A 23,346-nucleotide genomic window follows, 5' to 3' on the forward strand; every position below is an offset into this window, starting at 1 on the left:
TTTCTGACAGGTGCCCGGAGCGTGCCTCGAATACCCACACACACACCATGTTCCCAGCCTGGGCAGGGCGGGGCTACTGCCAACTCCTGCTCACAGCTGAAGCTAGGACAATGCCAACTCGGGGGGAGATGCCAAACACCCTTGGATTTCTGAGGCCATCTTGCCAGAGGGCTGTTTGTGATGATGGTGGTTTTGGCAAACTGCAGGCTAAGAAAGGGCCCCATGGAACTGACTTCCCTCCCCAAAGGGAAGGGTGAACATCACAGTATGAGAACTATCTACGTGACCATTAGAGAGATGTACTCTTACAAAGTATGAGGATATGAGAGCAAATCTTTCAACAGGTTGTGTACCTGCCAACAGAATCTTCCATGTCCACAAGTTACTTTGTTCCTAACAATATGAAGAGCCTACCGGGTGCTGGTCTGTGATACCCCTTTCTTATAAATGCTATCCCATGTAGTCCTCACAATAATCCACTGAGGTAGATACTGCCTCCATTTTGCAGACGAAGAAACTTGAGATCAGAGAGGTTAAGTGACATAGTCAAAGTCACACAGCCAGGGTCCAGGCCCAAGTCACTCTGCCTACAGAGCCCTGGCTGTCCCTCCCTGTCGGCCTTCCCACTGAGGTATTTCACCAAGGTGTGGCCTACTGACCTGGAGCACGGGGAAATGAGAACTAAAAGAACCAGTCACAGCTCTAGGTAGACCATGGGCCCCCGAGAGAAAGAGTTCCTAGTTTTTTTTTTTATGAGATTTCCCAACCAATATGAAAACCAAAACCTAAATGATAATGCCTTAACTCTCCTGGGGTCAGCAGTGGCCCAGGGGTCTCCCTCCATCAGCAACTTCCAAACTGAGGTCCCCAGTGGCTGGGGGTCCTGAAGGTTCCCAGGACTGGTTCAAAAGGGCCAACAAGACGTGTCCACTTGCCTAAATGCCGAGCAATTGGCACATCGAATGTCTCTGTTCAAACACATTAGAGTGGTAACAATAACTACATCCTTCCAGTGGACTCCTCTCTCAGTTATAAATGTCTTCCATTAATGTTTTAACAATGTAAATTATTATCTAATAATTGCAGCTTGGCAACAAGCTATTTCAAAACATCTGGTTTGTGGGGGAATACTCTGCAAGAAGTCCTCGGCTGGGTTAGACAGAAAGGAAGTAGACCGGGATTTATCAGCACCTGTGTCATAATTGGGAAAACCAGAAACCACCTCCATGAGGCGCCCTACAAGAGCCCAAGTTTACCATTAACAACATAACATTTCTCATACTGTCATTCTCCCAAACTGCTTAACAAAGCTCACATTCTCTCATTAACCTTCACGGTGGGTGAGCAAAGTGAATTAAAATTTTCCATTTTATGTATGCAAAGAGAAACAGTAATCCCATTTCTAAAAGGAGTAACTCAAACCAACTAATCGCCGCCAGGAGGTTAGTTCCCTAACGCGATTGTGCCCATCCTGATAAAGTCAATGGTGAGAAGGAAAGACAAATGCCAGGGAACCCTGGTGGTAATTCCCTCTGTGGTTTGACTTTCTATGAGTCGTATATTTCTCTCTAAGAAGCCTCAATTTCCCCAGCAACAGAATGGGGATGCTATCTGCCACCTGGTAATGAATGAAGATCTAGCTATAAATTACTTTGGACTGCCTGGATGATCAGCATTATGCAAATTGGTGGTACCATTACAGAGCAACTAAACACAGTCATAAATCTTATAAAAATACTTCCATGGAAATTAAGGCTCAATTAAGAGGCTCCATTTAAAAAAAAAAAAAATCTCTATCACCTTGTTATTTAAAAGGCAATAATATTTAAAGCCAGCTTGGCCACTCCTAGAGAAGGGATAAGTAGAGGCTGCTTTTAGGCAACCAACTTGAGCAATGGAAATCTGAATAAGGTAGAAGGGTCCACAGTGACCCTCTGACTGAATCCAGACAGGGCCATCAGGCCACCCACCTCAAAATAGCCACCATTAAGTCCTAGGTGACCAAGGGGTTACTTACACCGGAACACAGGTACCAAAAAAGGAAAATCCCATACGTTCTCATCCCTCCTCACCTTCCCCTTTAACCACAGCCCCCCACCACTGCCTCCTGGCAGAGGGTCTCTCCTCTGCTGTCCTGCCAGCCACTCCCTTGCAGTGTCTTCCATAAACTTCTATCTCCTTTGTTCTGCCTCCAGTGAACTCTTTCATCTCCCACGCTGCCAGCCTCCACCGAATCAGGTGGTCCCACAGGATATAGGACCTTTCTCTAACAGTCTTGATAAAGCTCCACGTTGATAAACAGTTGGCTAATAAGAAGAGACAAGACAAAGACACATATGGCAAAACAGTTGCAAGGCAGGCTGGAATCAAGAGACCAGGAGATCCCTCCCCAGGAGACAGCCACTGGCTCCGGAACCTTGTCCCAGGTATGACATCCACATCGTATGTCTCTGCACAGGGCTACAAGGTCCGGTATATCTTATAAATTCTCTCTTGTGCAGTGTACCTAGGGAAAAACTTGAGCTAACTTGACTCAATATAACCTTGCTTACCCAATGCCTTCAGAAGAGGCAAAAGAACAGCAACAACGTAAAACAAGTGGACCAGAAGCTCTGAGACTCACGATCCCAACACTCATCGAACCTGAAAAGGTATCTGCACCCCCATGTTCGCTGAAGCATTGTTCACAATAGCCAAGACACAGATGCAACCTGAGTGCCCATCAATGGATGAATGGGTAAAGAAAATGTGCTTCAGTAGCTGTACCCTTCAAAGCAAAAGCGGCATTTAAGCTAAAGACCTCCTCCCTCTCCCTAACACCCAAGGCATTAGGACTGCTAGGGAAACCACTCTGAGTGTGGGTGTTTAAAATGTAAATGTTTCCATGAGCGGACTCTGGAGGGCTCAGCTGGTGATCAATTTACCTTTTAACTATCTTTTTCCTGCTCAATAATTTGCTCTGGGTAAAGCAGTGCCTCCCGCTTAGGTGAGACCATGAGGCTAAGAAAACATGGAAACCCTTCCAGGACTGACCCCTGGAGGGGCCCTCAAGTCTAGGGCACTGGGTCCAGCCACAGGTGCTAAGCAGAGCTGTGCTGGGGACCCAAGGATGTGTGAGAAATGGCCCCCACTGAACCCAGGAGCTTAGGACCTCAAGGAGAGCTGATGTGTGCAGGAAAACACTGAACACACATCAGTACCAGACACGTGTCACGTGACTGTCACAAACAGAACGGAGGAGGCTGCCCAGCCCCGGACCGCCCTACCGCCCTGGGCAGGGGACTGGATGGAGCAGCTCGGCACTGCCGTATATATGCCAACCTCGAGGGAGCGTGAGGCTAGAGAAAGGCAGGATCCAGCTCACAGAGGGCTACAGTTTACATTTCTGCCTTTGCCGGAATGAGGGGAGATGCTTCAATGCCATTTCCCTTCCTCCCAAAAATGTGAATGAGCTCCTGGTTATTTTCAGCTGGCCAGCTTACCCTGCATCACCCTGGAGCATCATAAGCCGTCAGGAATCAATAAAAAGAGCTCGCCCTGGGGCATGTTCCATGAAGCCTTGCAGCCCAGCAAACTGGCATCCACAGCACAGAGTGGACGTGGGGTTCTGGCTCGACGCCACTGTCCATTTTCCCTAATCCCCCCGCACACCTTAAGGCACCTTATCGGGTCTCTCCCTACCTGGACTCTCCAGGATAACTCATTCTTCTTTCAAAGCTGCCTGGGAGGATCGGGCATGTTTCCAGTAATGTACTAACCTAGCGAAGCCAGCTACCAGGGCACCCTTTCTTGTCCTAAAACAAGAGCTCAGAACTAAGACTCTAGTATTTGCTCTATTTCCCTTCATAATTAACCCCTGCATATACCCCCTATTATGTGTTTTTTCCTCCTGTAGTTACTAGGAGGGCTCCCGATTTGACCTCAGCCCATTGCTTAGTCTCTTTTGCAGTAGAATGTGGCTGTGAGACTACATTTTGGCCAAGAGATTTAGACAGAAGTCCCGTATGGGACTTACAGGAAGGATCCTTATGAAGAAGGAGCTCATTCAGCTAAGGGTCTGTCTCCTTCCTCCAGACTGGAATTCAGATGCCATGGCTGGTACTCAAGTAGTCACTCTAGGCCACGGAGAAGTTAAGCAGAGGAATGTGTAAGAAAGAAGCCTGGGTCCCTGATACATGGAGCCATCAAGCCACCCTGAATCACCTACCTCCAGAAAGCTCTGAAAGTCACTCAGTGGGCTAAGCACATGCCTGAGCAATGCAGTTTTCATGCTAATAAATCAAGCTATTGAATTTGGCTTGAGTTTCAATAGACTGAGAGCGCCCAAACAAAACACATTTACAAATATATTCTAAGCACACATATTTCCAAGAGTCCAAGAAAAATAAAAAGCCAAAGCAATACAGCTAAACATGCACACACAAACACATAGGCATGCATACGTACACACACACACACACACACACACACACACACACACAGAGAGAGAGAGAGAGAGAGAGAGAGACCACCGAAGTCACTCTCCACCCTGCCACACAACAGAATTCAACTCAAACAGATTCTTCCGGGAAGACAAGTCCCATTTATTCCAACATCATCTCAGATACTTCAAAGTGTCTTTCCCACCCCCACTACACTGAGCTCCTGGAGAGAAGAAACTGTGTGTTTTTCAACTCAGTATACCCAAGTGCCCACAACAAAGCCTGGAACATGGTAAGTTTGATAATGAATGAAACCAAATTCATCCACTGGCCCAGGAGAGGGTTAAAGAGTGTGCATAAGACATACCGACACCTTCCCTCCTGGTGGCATCCGCCAGCGTTTCCAGTAAACATCCGTCGTCCATTCTCCCGAGGCCCCCCATTCCGCTCTCCCATACACAAGCCCCCTGCAGAGGCTCCCCTGGTCAGCTCGTATCACCTGCTGCGAGGGACAAACTTTCCAGCCCCACCACCTGTCAGTCCTGGGTCATCTCCACCAACCTTCCTTTTCCTACTAGGACACTGAGCCTCCACATTTCTGGAAGAGCAGGATCCACAGAATTAATCCCTCTAACAATCCTTTTCTTGATTGTGAAGGCCCATAAGGATCTAAACGTATACACTTCCAAGTTCAACTTCTACCATGATCCAATTCACTGGCAACAACTTTAAAGAATTACCTGACCGGTTTATTGCCAACATCAGCTCATTCAACCCTGATGGTCCCCAACTGTGGGACCAGCTCCGTTCCCCGGCCAGCACCCTAAACTCCTAGGGAAATGAAAGCTCTCCAAACTCCTCCTACCCAATAGCGAAATGGGCCCCTCTCTGCATCAACTGATTCTCCAACCCTGCCAAAGGCATATTCTAAACAGCCGTTCTCCTGAGCCTGGCCACTCAATTCCTTACTCACTTGTTCTGAGAAGTTTTTGCCAGCATCAGCACATCTGAGCAACACTAAAATTCTTTTTTGGTCTCACACCCTTCCACTTTTTTAAAAAAATCCCTTACTACCCCTTCTTCTTCCAGGCCAGCTCTCTGTCCTGGCCCATGGACAGGTTCCATTCCCCTCCCTCCATCAAGAATGACTGCATCCTCCTATACCTGTCCACCTTGTGCAACTCAGTGCCCGAGCTCATACCACAGGCACACCAGTTCATACACTATTTGTGGTAGCTGCAACCCATCATCTTTTATTTTATTTTATTTTATTTTTTAGACAAAGAGTGCATGGGGGGAGGGGCAGAGAGAGAATCTTAAGCAGGCTCCATGCCCAGCATGGAACCTAACGCAGGGCTCCATCTCATGACCCTGAGATCCTGACCTAGGTCGAAATCAAGAGTCAGACGCTTAGCCAACTGAGCCACCCAGGTGCCCCCATCATCTTCTAATTACTATTTAAACCCTCTACTCCCAGCAGACCAATCAGTCCGTAACAACCTTTGGGAAACTAACTGGGTATTTGCGGGGGGGGGGGCAAACCATAGGTAATAAAACTGATGCAAGGAAGTGTGAAGAGAAGACGGCTGCCAGAATTCCCATCCTTCTTCCAGAGGCCTGTTCCGCATGCTCGTGCTGTCCAGGGAAGAGGACTGGTACCAATCCATCAGCATCTCTAACCCCCATACACAGTTTGTCTGATTACTGCATTCTACTGGGATAACACTTTCAAGTTGCAACATCACACTGGATTTCATCTCGAGGTAGTGGTGCAGCTAAAAGGTAATATTCACCAATATGAACATAATTTCTAATAAAACAGAGAATTCCAGCTCAAATGCATGGGAAGTGAAGCTGCAAACTTCCTTTACACCCAAGCAGTTACTAGGTTAACTCAGTCTGGAGACACAGAGGGTGGGCATGAAGGTAGCAGGCAGCCTTTGTGTCAAGTTCAGCCAGGGAATGAAGCCAGCTGCCAAAGGTCTCAGAGAAACAAGAGTCTGCAACTGGCCAGGGTTGGTTAGGCTCATGGCGGGGAGTCAGGAAAGATAAGCACCTCCTCCCCATCTTTATGCAGCCTTCTCTTCCTCTACCACGCCTCCAAAGCTGGTGGGGCTTCAGAAATGGGTTCAAATATACATAGAAATTTAAAGTACAGTACGGTAGGCTGGCAGACACACTCTTAAGAAGGCCCCTGCAGAGCCTCCCCCTCCTCCGGGTATCAAGCTCTTGTGTGATCCTCTCCCCTGGAATGTGGACAGGACCCATGACTTGCTTCTGATCAACAGAATAAGGCAAAGCAAACAGGATGTATGTGATTATGTTACAGAACATTGCAGGGCCCCTCTTTCTCTTGCTGACTTGATGAAACAAAAGGCCATGCTGTGACATGCCAAGGAACAGAGACCAGCCCCCAGCCTACATCCAGCAAAAAAATGAGGCCTCCATCCAGCTGCCTGCGAGGAAATGAATGCTAACAACCATGCAAGTTTGGAAATGGATCCTTCCCCAGTTGAGCCTCAGATGAGACCACAGCTCCAGCTGACCCCTCCACTGGAACCTTGCAGAGAGCCTGGCTATGCCATGCCTGGTCTCCTGTCCCACAGAAAATATGAAATAATAAACGTGTGCTATTTTAAAACACCAAGTTTGTGGTAATATTGTTACACAGCAATAGAAAGCTAATGCAGGTCAAGTCAGGGGACAGGAAGGGATTATTTAATAAATGAATGGAACACACAGATAGCCACCTGGCAAAAAATAAAGTTGGATCCCTGACTCACACATGATACCAAAATAAATTCCAGATGGGTGAAAGATTGAAATATGAAAAATGAATTCAAAAAAGAAAACATGAGGGTTTTTTTAATATGTAAATCTGGGCAAGGAGGGCCTACATGTGACATGAAAACCTAGAATTTCTTCATCTAGAAAGGATGAATCAATCTAACTAAAGTGAGAAAATCTATCTGCCACTTATATCACAGAAGGGTTAACTTCCTTAAAACTAGCTACCACAAATGATAAGAAATTAAAGTAGCTCTTACACATTAACAAGAAAAGATGCTCACTCAGGGGTGCCCAGGTGGCTCAGTCAGTTAAGCATCCAACTCTTGATTTCGGCTCAGGTCATGGTCTCAGGGTTGTGGGATAGAGCCCCATGTGAGGCTCTGCGCTGAGCGTGGAGCGTACTTAAGATTCTCTCTCTCCCTCTGCTTCTCCCCCACTCTCTCGCACTCTCACTCCCCACCCCCGCAAAAAAAGAAAGAAAAGATGCTTACTCGTTATAAGAGAAATAAAATAAGGCACCAACTGCGATAAAATGTTGCTAACACAGTGGGTTGGAAAGCAGTGGGGAGATCAGCACCCTCATTTATGGCTGGGGACAGGGAGATTGGAACAGACTCTCTGGAGGACAATTCGGCATAACCATCAAAATATCAAACGCACTTAACTCTTCAACTCAACAATTCCACTTCTCTAGATATTTAAAAAAAAAAAACCTATGTATAAGGCTATTTAATAGAACACTGTTTGTCACAGCAAAGATGTAAGTCATTCTAGCTAGCAACAGCAGATAGCTTCAATAATTTATGGTACAGCCACATAACAGAATGCCGTGAATACCATAAACCATAAAAATAAATGAGGCGGCTCTTTCTGTTCTGACAGAGAGATCTCTGAGATATATTCAGAAAATAAACAACAAGAATAACCAGAAAACAGGTGCCTTCAGGGAGGAGATGAGGGGTGGCTGGGGATTAGGTAAGAGGGAGACTTCTCACTGTGTGTTCTTTGGTACCTTATGAATATCATACCATCTGGTTGTGTTTCTTTTTCAAAACAACAAAACTCAAATCAAAAAAAAATATGCAAGTGGTAGAAAAGCACGTAGGATATAAAGACATTAAATTGATGTTATATACACACACTTTTATACACATACCCCATGATATAAAGACCCTACAAATGTTCTATCTGTGCATTAGATGTTATATATTCTATATTAAACAGCTACCTCTGAAAGAACACACAAGGATCTGAGGGCTGGTTTCCTCTGGGCTGGAGAACTGGTATAACTAACTGGTAACTAGTAAACTGGGTAACAAGACAGCAGGGTCGAGAGAGGGAACTATGTTCTCACTATGCGTTCTTCAATTTTTGTACCATTATATGTATGGCCAATTTAAAAACAAACCATTAACAGACAAGTTTAAGCCCCTGTGCTTCCTCTGGTCCTCTATCTTTCTTCCCTTAAGACACCCTGATGGATCCGCCCACACTCCCCTGCTCGAGACTCCCTGTCTTTGTCTCCAGTTGAAGAACCCCAGGGGTCCTAAATAGCGGGCATCAGAGAGTCACCCACTTGAAGGTGTGGACTTGGCAGCACCATCATGCCATCACCCCATCTGTCCATCTCCACACAGAAGCGGAGTGACCTGGGGCAGGATGCTTAACGCTTCTGAGCCTTGGTTTGTTCATCTGCAAAATGGGGTTAATACCCTTCTAGGTAATCCCTACTGTACTGTTTTCTAGGGCTCCTTCACCAATTGTCCTAAACCAGATGGCTTCAAACAACAGAAATCTACTCTCTCACAGTTCTGTGCTCTCTCTGAAAGCTACAGGAAAGATGCTTCCTCACCTCTCCCCTAGCGTCTGGTGGTTGCTGGCAATCCTCAGCATTCCTTGGTTTGTATCTACGTCACTCCAATTTCTACCACTGTCTTTACGTGGCCGTCATCCTCAGCGTGTGTCTATGTGTCCCTTTCTCTTAAGGACACCAGTCCTTGCAGTCAGGACCCACCCTAATCCAGTATGACCTACTCTTAACTAACTGCATTTGCAAAGGCCCCATTTCCAAATAAGGTCGTGTTCAAAACTGGACTGGATCATACCTTTTTTTTATGGACACAATTCAACCCACCTGGACGATCATGGGAAGATGGCAGCGAGAATGCGGCAGAGCCTCGAGAACACTGCAGGCAGGGGCACACAGCAAACGCTTGGCAAGCGGGAGCCTCATCACTATTAGACACACAAGGGACTCGTTTTCTCCCACACAGCAGGCTCCTTCTCAGAAGATCAGGCCTGGATTCTCCACTCCTCATAAAAACAAAAACCGCAAGCAAGAAACCAAAAGCTAACAAGCCGGCATCCTTATGGCTGATGTGTTGTTAAGACTTTAAAAACAAACAAACCAGGGTTAGGTACCAAGACCCTAATGTAAATACTTTATCAGTGGGTCTGTCTGAGAAAACCCCACACATGCACGAGGGCCCCACACACCTCCTCCTGGGAGGAGCAGGTCTGCCAGGAAGGAGACCCCTTGGCTCCTCTAAATGCAGAAAAAGCTTTCCTCAAGGTGTGCACCTCTGGTTCCATCATCTGGCTGCCTTCCAGCCCGGCAACAACTTCCCGAAACAAAGGCCTGAAAGCCCTCAGGTTGTAGGGGAGATAAAGCCCCAGGCTGAGGCTGAATCCTGGGCAGGCACACTGCGCCTTCCCAGGAGAGCCAGGCGAGACGGTGAGGCCAGCAAAGTGATGCAGAAATCCTGGGCGAAGCCCCTCTCTTCATTCCCCCCCTTGGTGGGAACCAAAACACCCATCAAGACGATCAAAGCTGCTGCCCATGCCGTGAGACTGACTTTGATTGAGCTCATGAAGTCATAAGTTCCCTGCAGAGTGGATTTTCTCCATATATATTGCTGGGAAATTAGGAAGTGAGTTGCCTGGGAGAACCTGGCCCCCATTAACCAAATAGTCAGACAGAGCTTCCATTAAAAGAGGAAAATGTCTGAAATTCTGAAACCGTCCTTGTACAGCTGTTCAAAGATTCCCTTATGAACTTTGTGGGAAGCCCTCTGGGAGGGTTCACGCCAATGTGACAGAGAGACCCCCCCCTCCAACCGAAGGGAGGCGAGAAGAGTCTGGGCTGAGCGGCCTGGGGCCAGGGTTCGAATCCTGCCTGCTCGGGGACCTCCCTCCCTCTCCCTGAGCTGCAGTTTCACAGGAGCGACAAACAAGAGCCTTGGAGCCCCAGCTGCCACCTTCATGCAAGGATCCCAGGACCCCGACCCACGTACAAAAGAGTGAAGCTGAGCCAGGCGCGGTGCACACACTGGACACCTTTAGGAAAGGACCATTCATCACCAAATGGAAATCTGTGTATCTGTGTCATCCCATCTGCCAATTGCCAAACGATGATTCTGCTCTTGAGGAGTGTCGCCAAACTGAAACGGTCCCCAAGTCACAAGATGACCAACCACACAAGTGCCCAAGGGAATCAGAAGTGCCTCCACACCTCACTACGGTTACTCCAAATAAATTAAATGAGTCGTTGAAAAGTTCCCAAATGGCATGCCAATGCCATCCCAGAGTTAGGGACCCACATGCAGAAATAAAAGAAGGTGTCAGGCTCCATCCATGTGAACCTCAACTACGAGACCCCACCGTCAGACCCCGCCGTCAGACAACTCAGGGACACCAGACACCTGTGCCTCCAGGGTCCCCACCTAGAAAACAGGGGTCAGCAGCACCTCTGCCCCCCAACCCCAAGGCTTCTTAAAAGGATTAAGGGAGAGATGTCTCTTAATGCCTTCCTGCCAGGTGCTAAATAAATGGTCGGTCTGCCCCCTCCACTACTCTTCCCTTGCTCCTCTCTCTGGCTTTCCTCCCGGCTCCTGTGGTCACAAGATCCCTCCTCAGTTCCTGCGGACATGGTTAGGTCTTCCTGCCCTAGAATACCCCTCTCGAAATCCTAAATACTCACAAGCCTGAATGCCGCCGGGCACCTGCCTCCTCCCACCCCCCCAACCCCTCAGGCCTGCAGCTTCCTTCCCGGTCCCCCGAAGTCATGCCTGGGGACAAAACAGCCTCTACCAGTGGGACCCAAATGTTGTGTATGGGAACCAGGTCCGCTGCAAGGTGTTCACTGGTCACTTGGTCAGCGACGATCTCAGACGTTCATAGGAGCCATTGCTGGGAACTCTCCCTACAGGTAAACTGTTCCATTTAAAAGACCATCTTTTTTTCTAAGGATGAGAAATTCCTACATTTGTGGAGTAAAATGTGATTTCTTGTATAAAAGAGTGATATAATAATAAAGGGTGTTTTGTTTTTTTTTTTACATTGTTCTCATTTGATCAAATAAAAGTAGGTAACCCGACATCAGGAGCCCACCGTTTCGGGGTTTATTTTTCATTATTTTACTGGTCCAGAAACCCAAGTGTGGGACTCGCCTGACGCCTGGTGTCCTGCACTTCCTCCCTAGCTCAACTTCTTAAGCCTCACTTACAAACCCAGCCTCGGCTCCCACCATTGCTGGGAAATGGCTGGCTCAAAGGTCGCCAAATCCAGGCCCCTCCCCGGCAGCCTGCATCTGACAGCACATGCCGGGCCTTCCTAGCACTCGCACACATGGGAGCCTTCGTGCTGGCCAATCCCAGTCTGGCTACACCACTTCCATCTAGGCCAAGTCCTCCCAGTGGCCACCACACAAGTCCAAGCTCTCCCTGGCATGCGTGCTCCTCACCACCACCCCCTCCCCCTGCAAAGCATGGGGCCGCCAGCTGGGAAAGCCCAGAGCCCGCGGCCTGTCCTTTGCCCATTTCCTTGCAAGCTGCTGGCTTTTCTGAGCATCAGTCTCTTACCGGGTCAAGTAGTGATGGTGACAGGCCCTATCTCATAGGGATCTTTTTTTTTTTTAAGATTTTATTTATTTTGTTTGAGAGACAGAGAGTACAAGCACGAGCAAGGGGGGGTGGGGGGGAGGGCAGAGGGAGAGGGAGAAGCAGGCTCCCCGCTGAGCAGGGAGTCTGACACGGGGCTTGATCCCAGGACCCCAAGATCATGACCCAAGCCAAAGGTGGACGCTTAACTGACTGAGCCACCCAGGCGCCCCTCCTAGGGATCTTAAGTAAAGCATTTTCCGTGGTGCCTGGGACACAGGAAATGCCTACAACTGGGAACACGGTTAAGAGTAGTCGTAGTAGAGTATGCCCTCTTTCTAGCTTTGGCTCCCACTGCTCCTTGAGACTCCACCAAAGCTGTCATGTTTGGGGTTCCCCAGTTATACCGCATACCTTCCTACCTCTGGGACTCTGCACATGTGAGCCTGGCCTTCCAGCCTATCTGCCACCCCTTCCTCCAAGCCCGCGTCAGGACCTCCTTCCCGATCCTTGTTTATCCATCACAGCAGAAGCAGTGTGGACCTCCTTGGTATTCCACAGCATCGGGTCTCTGCTACTCTTGGGGCTGGAAGGCTCTCCACGCTACTACACCACGCCTTACTGAGACCTATCCATCGGCACGCTCTCCCTCTCCTGCTGCACTCCTTACTTAAAGTCAGGGGAAAACTGGATATCCAGCAGGACTTGCCAGAGTGTCTTACAGATAAGTGAACAATAAATAATTGTTCTGAAAAGCCCCAGTGATGTAGTCCCCGATCTATCATTTTATTTAAAACAGATATGCTGGGCGCCTGGGCGGCTCAGTTGGTTAAGCGACTGCCTTCGGCTCAGGTCATGATCCTGGAGTCCCGGGATCGAGTCCCGCATCGGGCTCCCTGCTCAGCAGGGAGTCTGCTTCTCCCTCTGACCCTCTTCCCTCTCGTGCTCTCATTCTCTCTCTCTCAAATAAATAAAATCTTTAAAAAATAAATAAAACAGATATGCTGATACAGGATGAAGACTTCCTGTGTCCCAAGTGAAATGTCCTCCTTAGGACCATGGCTAGCACTGTTAATATGGTTACACATACCCACACACATATATATACAGGGCTGTGCACACACACACACATGCACACACACACATACACACACACACACACACACACTTCCATCCCCACATCTCAGGAAATGCCTGTGGACAGTAACTAAAATTCGAATCCAATGGGATTTAAATCCATTGTCCTTGGGGCCTGGCCCTTCCTCCCCCCCACAATTCTGACTACTTTGCTCTCCCATCAGCACTGACAACTTTGTACTTCTGACTTCTGGGTTGTTTTGCTTGTCTTCTTTGGGTTTAATCTTTACCAAATTATTTTCCTACCTTTATCCAAGTCACCTTCTCCAAGTGGCAGTGTTATTTACTTATTTTACAAAGCCAGCCTATTACTCTGTTTTGTCCCCTCCCCCCTCCACCCCCCTCCCCCCCCCCCCGTTTCTAAATCTACTAAATGGCCTTTTTACAGTACTCATTGTGTGCAAATAACTCAAGTCCATGGAGATTTCCATTTCTTCCCATTCTGCTCTCATCCTCCATTTCTCAAAGAAATGAAAATTCTTTAAATAGAAAAGGGAACAACCAGGGCTTCCTTTAAACAGTCCCTCTAAATGTACTTAAAGAAAGGGTATTTCTCTTTCAAAATCTTTGAGGCTGTTCAGTTCATCTTAGGAACTCATTTAAAAGGAGGTGCTCCAGAGAACCCAGGAAACTTAATGACCCTCCCTGAAGCAAGCTGTTCATTCCCTTGAAGTCAGCACGGAACCAACATATGGAAAATTACCATCAGTCACTTCGCCTGCATGATGGCTCCGCAGGGTATGCACACCCCCTTCGAGACAAAACCTACTATGGGACAAAGTGTTCTACAGCAGTACCACAGACCCAGTGAGCCATCTGAATGTGCAGCAGAACTCTAATATATCCAGAATTCTCAGGACCCTGCTTCCAAAATCACACTTAGCACTGACCCTTCAATATATCCCAGGTCAGGTAGGAGACCACCCCCTAGAACTGGTAGACCAGCCCAAGGGCAAACTCCAAATACTTAGGTATTTTCAGAGCCACTGATAGAAAGAAAGCCATTTGAATGTACTTCAGAAAGACCATGAAGGCAGGGAAGAAACATCTCAGGAAGGGGGGAAATGGGAAGAATATATTTTTTAAAAGTCATGTGAATATGAGTCAGAAAAACCTCACTTCAAGTTCATGAAATTTTAGGACTGATAAATGTCCAGTGGACCAACAGTCCTCATCCCTTGTTTTAAGAGTACAAATGGGATCACAATAGTCTCTAGTTAAAAATACCCTCATGGGGCGCCTGGGTGGCTCAGTCGTTAAGTGTCTGCCTTCAGCTCAGGTCATGATCCCAGGGTCCTGGGATTGAGCCCCGCATCGGGCTCCCTGCTCTGCGGGAAGCCTGCTTCTCCCTCTCCCACTCCCCATGCTTGTGTTCCCTCTCTCGCTGTGACTCTGTCAAATAAATAAATAAAATCTTAAAAAAAAAATACCCTCATAGCTCTCAGAATAAAACTCAAAAGCCTTAACGTAACCTGCTGTACGTACAAAGTGATGCGCATACATAGGCAGAAACTCATATTCATTCAACAAATGTTCACTGAACACCCGCTTCCGTGTAGGCACTGGGGATTCTGACATAAATGACACTCCCAGCCCTCAAACCCAGTCTCAGAGCATGGATTAGTAAGCATGTGGGGAGTGCTGATGAAGTCATGGGCTAAGAGGTACCTTACAGGCATGGCCTTGTCCATTCTCCCCAAGAATGCCATGAGGCTGGCAGTATCCTCATCAGGGGTTAAAGAGCCCACTGAGGCACAGAGAAGCTCTGCAACCAGCCTAAGGTCAACAGCCAGTATCTGAACCCAGACCATTTGATTCAAGAGCCTGCCTTCTGGGTCATCATGGCTCCATACCTCCAGCAGCAGTGGGGTCCAGAAAGTGGCTCCCCAGGGCTTTGCTGGTTTGCTCACCAAGGGGCACTCTCGGTTCTGTGGTCTCAGCAGCCGTCACAGAGTCAAGCACGGGCCTGCCTTCTAGATGTTGTGCCAGAGAAGCACCCTGACACCCTGAATCCATGTCAAAAGGAAACATTCTACTCTCCAGCAGAACTAGACCTTATCAGCCAGCCCTAAAAGCTGGAGATCCAGACCTGGAAATTTCTGCCACACCAACACAAAACAGCTTTTGTGGAAGGCCCTCAGGCTTCTCCATCTACTTCCAAATGGAGGCGGAGGAGTGGGGGACGGGCTGAGACCTGCCCCGGCCCGGCTTGCCACACTCCCCTGGCTCGTCATTAGGGGAAAGGACATTAAAGCCACTTTGTGCCTTTGGGAAACTAAGAACCCTAAATGCTAAATACCAGAAGAAATGTGTGAAAACAGGTGCTCTCGTAAACCACTAATGGGGGCAGAGGAGGGTAGGACCATTTCAGAAGGTGAGCTGGCAAGATCTGGTCAGGTTAGAAATGCACAAACCCTTTGATCCAGCAACTCTACCTCGAGAATATTATAAAGTCCTGCTCTGGTGCACAGGATTTCCACAGCAGTGGGGCCGGTCGTGGTAACAGCTTAAAGGTCTTATTAAGAGATGAATAAACATGGGGCACCTGGGTGGCTCAGTCAGTTGAGCGTCTGCCTTTGGCTCAGGTCATGATCCCAGGGTGCTGGGATCGAGTCCCACATCAGGTTCCTTTCTCAGTGGGGAACCTGCTTCTCCCTCTGCCTGCCGCTCCCCTTGCTTATGTTCTATCTCTGACAAATAAATAAAATCTTTAAAAACAAAAAAAGAGAGATGAATAAACAAAGTGCAGTATATTCATACAATGGAATAGCTTACAGCAGTTAAAAACATACAGCTATACTGGGGCACCTGGCTGGCTCAGTAGAGCCTGCGATTCTTGATCTCGGGGTCATGAGCTCAAGCCCCACGTCGGGTGTAGAGTCTACTTAAAAAAAAACTGTATCTATATATGGCAACATGGATGGACCCCAACACTGTAAGAATACCTATAAAGTAAGTTGAAAAATATACAGAGTGTAATAGCATTTATGTACACTTGAAAATGTTACGCACTGGAGACAGGCACACACAACCATGGTAAGAGATTAAAACATAAACAGAAAGGATATACCTCAGCTTGAGGACAGCAGTGACCTCTGGGCAAAATACAAAGTCCTGAGATGAGGGGAAGTCTTGGATCAGATCTGTATCTGCTTCTCTCTTTTAAAAAAAAAACCCTGAATTAAAATAATAAACGTTAAAAATCCGATTGGCGTGATAGGTACATTGGTATCTGTTACATTATTCTCGGAGTTTTTTTTATGATGTTTGAAAGATTCCAGAATTTAAAGTAATTAAAACAGCATGTTATTTTAAAGCACCCAGGTTACTCATAGTCATCTAGGTTTAAGAACCACTCAAGTATAGGGGATGAGCACAAATAAATTGGAATACCATGCACTGAGTCCAACAAAATGCAAAGCAGAGGCAAATGCAAGGCAGGGGAAGGCGTCAGGAAGTGAGATTATGAAATATTACTCAGTCCTTAACAAATCCTGCCACTTGTAAAGCCACAGATGGACCATGAGGGGATTATGGTAAGTGAAATAAGTCCGACAAAGAAAAATACTGTATGGAGTCTCCCTTATGTGGGGAATCTAAAAAAAAGAAAGCCCAACTCATAGAAATAGAGAACAAACAACTCATAGAAATAGAGAACAAATTGGTGGTTGACAAAAGTCAGGGGTGGGCGTAGAGAAATGGAGACAGTGGTCAAAAGCTACAAACTATAATAATGGTGACGACAGCTAATGACCCCATAATGTGTGTCTGAGAGGTGCTCAGCGAGTAGATCTTAAAACTTCTCATCGTAAGAGAAAAAAAAATGTGTAACTCTGTGAGGTGATGGATGCAGTATATCCATATATCAAATTTTTAAAAAGTCAACTTAATTCTGTGGTTAGGGGTCAAACACGGGAGGACCACTTTCTAGACAAGGAGATTCACTGGCAGGGTCCTGAAGGGTGAAGAGGAAACTTTCTTTGAGAAACTCTGCAAACACAGACACGGTCTAAATCAACAGTCGGACCAGACAGTAAACAAGGGCATACACTCCACACATAACGGCTGCATTTAGCTGTGGGGGAAGGAATGAGCCACAAGCCACCATCCCTTCTCAGAATCATTTCTAAAAATCCAACAGGAGACAGGCATCGCTTGGGCACCAATACCATCTCCAAGAAAGTCAGAGCAAGGGTTATTTGTTTCAGCTGACCCCACTGGCAAGGTGAAGGGAGTATTCCTGCTGAGGCCTGGGTGCCTGGGCACAGAAGTTGCTGGAAGGGCCAGGGGATGGAGGGACTACCTCTGCAGAGGTACCTCCGGCACCGTGCCCGCTAGGACCCACAAGCCAGACAAAAGCAGGGCCCAGACTTCCAAGTGAATCAAGAGGAATTTTGTTGTTATTACTATTACTGTTTACTGTGGAATGGTTTCAGCCTTCTCCCTGCCCTCATCAGTAACACTACCAATCTGAATGGGGAAGGGAGCACAGAGGTTTCCTCTCCCCCCAACTCTTGTAAATCACTGTGTGAAATGTATGGGGAGTGAATTCCTGTGAAGCAATGGACTGAAGTGCTGGGTAGATAAATAGGTCCGATGCCAGGCAACAGCCTTTGGAACAAAAAGCAATAGCAACACCAAAGCCCAGGTCAGGTCCCCAGGGTCCTGAGAGAACCTACAGGGGGAGGCGGATTCAACAACCAACTTGCACCAAATCTCAAGTTTTTGATGAGTGGGGACTATCAGGGCCAGATTTGCCTAAATTTAGAAAAATCAGGAAATGCCATGGTGTCCCCCCAAGCACCAAGGGGCAATTTACAACACACACACACACACACACACACACACACACACACACACACACACCGTCTCTCCCTCCAAATTTGAATCATTCTGTTTCATAAGATTTTTCTTTCCATGTAAGAACTATTCTTCAAGAGCAGCGTCATCCAAAAGAACTTTCTGAAATGATGGAAATGTTCTGCCTCTGAGCTGTGCAAAAAGAGAGCCAAGAGCCACATGAGGCTACTGAGCCCCTGAAATCTTCCTGGTATGAACGAAGAACTGAATTCCTAATTGATTTTATTTAATTTTAACCAATTTAAAGTGAAATAGCCATATGTGGCTAGTGGGTAGCTTATTAAGAGAGCAGTTCTACAGCATCCGTCTTACTGTCTGCATAGTATCTTAGCATTTGAGGGGATAACTCACTTTCTAATGAGTCTTTTGTCTGCTTCCAGTGTCTCACCGTTGAAAACCAGGCTGCCACACACATCACTGTAGCTGAATGTTTGTACGCATCTCAACACTATTTAATTAGGATAAAGTCCTAGAAGTGGAATTCTGGAGACAATGGGGAATGATGTTTCTTGGTTTTTCCTACATGTTAACACCATCAACCTACAATAACATAGAGTATCTTACCTATTACTAGATATTTTTGAATACACGATTCTCATGGGATCATAACCACCACATAAAATTAGATGGGGCAAATTATATCATTCCCTATGTATAGACAAGGAAATGAGCTGAGAGAGCTCGCCACTGACTTGACTGGGTTAAGTGGTTTTTGTAGCCAACATCAAGAATACACCCAGCCATTCTGGGTGACAAATGATGTCAGACCATTTGTTGCCCCCCATGAGTTTAACAAGGGAGAATGCTTATGCTGTATTCACAAGTGAAAAGAGCACGATATGAAAATACATTCCCAGCATGATCAAAAATATGTACAATAGAAGAAGACAAACCAATGTGTTAACAGTCTTTAGTCCGTAGCACTGTAACTTGTGTCTTTCTAAATTCCTCCCCGAATTTTTATAATAAACCTGAATAATTATTAAAATAAACAACTAACATTTAGTGGGCAATTGTAAAAGCTAAATGCTTTATGTGCAGTACCTCATTTAAACTATTTCCACATGGCAAGGACCATTATTATTCCTATTTACAGATGAAGATACAGTGGGTTGATAAAAGTTTAAGAAACTTGGCCAAGGTCAAGGTGGTGAGCAGAATGTGAACCCAGGCTGACTCCCTTGAAAGCCTATAACCCCAGCACCACATCAGCACTTCCCTGAACTTCAATATGTGCATAAATCACCTGAGGATCTCATTTTTTTCTTTTTTTTTTTTTAGGATGGGGAGAGGGAAAATTTTTTTTTTTAAGATTTTATTTATTTATTTGAGAGAGAGAAAGAAAGCGAAAGAGGGAACACAAGCAGGGGGAGAGGGAGAGGGAGAAGCAGGCTTCCCGCCAAGCAGGCTTCCCACGGAGCAGGGAGCCCAATGTGGGGCTCAATCCCAGGAGCTCGGGATCATGACCTGAGCCGAAGGCAGATGCTTAACGACTGAGTCACCCAGGCGCCCCGGAGAGGGAGAATCTTAAGCAGGTTCCACGCCCAAAGCAGAGCTCAACACAGGGCCTGATCTCATGACCCTGAGATCATGACCTGGGCTGAAATCAAGAGTCCGACACTTAGCCAACTGAGCCACCCAAGCGCCCCTCATTTGGGGATCCTGCTAAAGTATAGATTCTGGTTCAGGTGATGCTGGTTCAGGTGTTGCTGGCCTGCCAACCATACTTTGAGTAGCAAAGTTATACACGATAATCCTTATGCTGTAATCTTAAAGGAGAAAATACACTCTACTCAACCAGGAAAATGCTCATAATTTAAAAACTATCAATGCTTGCTAATCTGTAAAAGCAAAACTATACTTTCCTTCTCAGTAACTTTCTCAAAGCCTTCCTGGCCATCCCTATGGCAGGCCCTAAATTGCCCTTGGAAACTCTCCTGCACAGACACTGGCCCTGGGCAGCCACCGTGGTGTCAGACCTGCTCAGCCCAACTGGAAGCTTAATCAACTTTCTCATCTCATTAACAGGGAGGACTTTTTATCCCCACAGTTTCCGTTAGCAAACATTTCCCCGAGCCCAGGGAGCAGGTGTGTGGAGGAACGCCTGCCGGGAGTATCCAGAGGAACATGTCAGGCACCCCCCCACCACTCCCCGCACACTTTCGGTCTACATTTCTCTCTTCTCATGGACATTTTCTCTGAAACATTAAAATTATGTATTCTTTAAGTATTTTAACCTTCCAAAATTTGGCAAGTACTGGTTCATTTTATACTTGAAGAACCTTCCACAATTATGAATTAAAGCACCCTTTAATTATGTTCCTAATTCTTCATGTCTTTTTATATGGGATTATTAGATATTCATTGTTTAATGAACCTTTAGCTATATGCAGTAACCCTGTTTATCTATCTCAATGCTTAATGCTATGATATTACTTATCTGATGCCATAAAAGTAGCCCTTGCATAATGGATTTTATTTCCCTAATTTTTCATTCTATTTCTAGCTCTTGATTTTTACTATGTCTCCCACAATGAATAGTTGGGTGATTTTTTTTTTCAGTAAGACTTAGTGACAGTTTGTTTTACACTGATTCTTATAACTGATGTATTTATATCACTCTCCACTTTTCTCTGATTATATTTATTAATGTACTTCCTTTCTGGAATCATTTATGTGGTTTCAGCAGCAAATTTTTATTTCTTTTGAAATTGGGCCAGAAGATAACGTTAAGTTTCTTACTAGTTCACATTTTTAACAGTGATATTTTACAAAACACAACTGTTTTCACCTTTTCCTCCTGGTAACTTCTCCTATTCATTAAGCAAACTATGCAAACTCCCTTCAAATGGAATTAAGATGCAGAGCAGTTTTTACTGACCTGTCCGAAACCCTTTTATATGCCACACGCTAGCCTCACAACGTATGTCTAATTCATCCCCTGATTTTAAAATGGTGATCATTGCTTCCCTGTCTAAGACCTCTTCCTCTTTGTCTTTTTTAAGCCACGGGTATCTCTGGTAAAGATCTCTGTAGATCTTTGAAAATGAGTGAGACCATTCCAAAATCCAGAGTAGAAATGATGTGCCACCAAAGGGCACAACTAGCCTGACCAGGGAAAGAGAAGGTTCATTCTTCCTTCGCCTGCTTCTCTTCTTCAAAATCACAGTCCATGTTCTTCATGTCACCTCCATTCCTTCCAGGAAACTTACGGGATATCCTATTGTGTGACTGACATTATGCCAGGCACTGACTCAGAGGCTGGACCAGACCAAGGCAGCCGTCAAGGAACCTGCCTGACCCCATTCTGCCCCATGGAACTTTAATCACACACAAGAAAGGAAGAGTTCTTTTTTCTGTTGAGGACTGTGGCTGAGTCACATTTTATGAGTACCTTCAAAAGATCCCAATACTCTCTCTTTGATGCTGGGCAGTATTCCTTTCCCCAAATCTATATATTCCAATGTCTGAGCATCTCCAACTCCTCTGATATGTTTATAATTCAAACACTGGGCATCGCTATCATATTTTCAACCTCTGTTAGTTTTTCCTGTATTGTCATTACCACCTCCTTGGGCACCATAAATGACTTTGGGGCATGCTAAATCCCCACCTTACTGCATCACTGCTGCCCATCCTAGGTCCCACCAGGATGTACAGTTCCTCTCTAACACTTCCAAGGCTGGTTCTATCTTTCACTCGTATAGAATATTCCTGACACAGGCCATGTCTTCAACCCCATCTCGTCTACAGTAGTTAGCACCAACTCTCTCCAGGCCTGCTTCCCCAGGCCCTGCCAGCCAGACAGGCTCATGTGCTACTATCATGCTTTTTAGTCAAGTTTATGCTGATGCTTTCACAAAATCTGTTTTTGAAACCCTTTCTTCAGTTCTGTTCTGGTTTCTCTCAGCATCAACACTTTTTTACAGCATTGGGATTTTTTTCTGATGAGACTCCCTTTGTTCCTAGTCACCCTTCCATTGTTCCCCAAACCCCCCATTTTATTTTTATAATAAAAAACAAGTTATATTTAGAACTTTCCAAACCAATTGAGGAGCTTTTTTTTCTTTCAACTGACTGGAGCTAAAGTGTGACGAGAACTCCTTTTTCAGCCACGTCCAATTAGTTTAGTGACTCCCGGAGAACACTGCTTTGATTCAAGGCTGGGACTGAAGGAAAGTTCCAGGGCCGCATCAAAGACGATGCACTTTTGATATCCCCAAAGCGAACCTCACTGGGCCTTATAATAACAAACAAAGATTTTAATGCAATAAAATCAAACACCCTTTATGCTTTCATTTCTCTATGCCAAGAGACACACAAGTGTCCCACGTGGAACACTGGCTCCTTGGGTTTTCAAGTCTCCTCAATCAAGTTATTCATAAATTCCATGTCCCTCCAGCACCCAGTTCCCAAAGGCCTGTTCCAGAGTAAGCTAAATGGCTGCCCTCCCTCTCCGTGGCCTCTCTCCAGGCCTCTCTCCAGGCCAGAGACAACCTCGTCTTCACACTGAGCTATTTGTCTGTCAAAAATCACAGCTGGATCTGAGCACCAGCCAATTCACCCAATTAACCGTCTCCTGATATCACAATGACTCATGAAAAGGGGAGGACATGGGAGAGTTTGGAATCCTGAGGCTCGCCCTGCTCTGCCTAGAGCTATTAACACCTGACAGGCCTGTGGCATTACTTGCTCACAAGGCACGACCCACTGCCCACAAGAGGCCCTTGGTTTGAGGCAACGAGATGGGGCGAATTACTTTTTACTTTCTTTCCGGTGCAGTACATTAACATTTCACCTCCCACAATAAATAATATCAATGCGAGTTCAGAAAAAGTTCTTCCGTATGTGAACCATACAAGCTTTAAGCTCAGGGTCAGAAAAATTTAAAAAAAAAACTTCACTTTTTCTTTTTTATAGGAAGCATTATAATCAGCCCTTTATTTTTGTCTGAAAACCTGTTTCTGGACTTTATAAACAGTGGGCCTTTATCTTTGGCACCCAGCGGTATTTGAGGGAAGTACGGACCAAAAAGAAACTGCTTCAGGTTGGCATTCCCACAAAATATTTCCATCAACAGAGGAGAAAAAAGTCTCCATCATTAATATATTCAAAGGCGAGTCTCCCGGTGTTGAGATAATTTGCTTGTTGTTATTGTTCCTTTTAATAAAACAAGCCTCCACAAAGGCCAATTTAGATACCTAAAATGACAAGTTCTCCATAGGGAGGAGTAGCAGAACATCAGTTTAAATCTGCCAAAG

General features: G+C 46.1%; 1 protein-coding gene across 3 annotated transcripts in view; it reads right to left on the reverse strand.

Moving 5' to 3' along the window:
* LDLRAD3 (low density lipoprotein receptor class A domain containing 3) overlaps window positions 1-23,346 on the reverse strand; it is a 220,583-nt gene that overhangs the window by 189,241 nt on the left and 7,996 nt on the right. Inside the window, exon 1 of one of the 3 annotated variants that reach the window (XM_073904752.1) lies at window positions 16,296-16,384. The exons of 1 other annotated variant lie outside the window; for it this stretch is intronic. The gene's annotated coding sequence lies outside the window, so the exon portion shown is untranslated. Of the gene's footprint in view, window positions 1-9,345; window positions 9,437-16,295; window positions 16,385-23,346 lie in introns of those variants that run through there. One more of the 3 variants, XM_073904753.1, reaches the window with a different exon arrangement.

The sequence above is a fragment of the Callorhinus ursinus genome, unplaced genomic scaffold, assembly GCF_003265705.2.
Source record: "Callorhinus ursinus isolate GAN/ISIS: 27379988/994484 unplaced genomic scaffold, GSC_fseal_2.0 scaffold21, whole genome shotgun sequence".
NCBI lineage: Eukaryota > Metazoa > Chordata > Mammalia > Carnivora > Otariidae > Callorhinus > Callorhinus ursinus.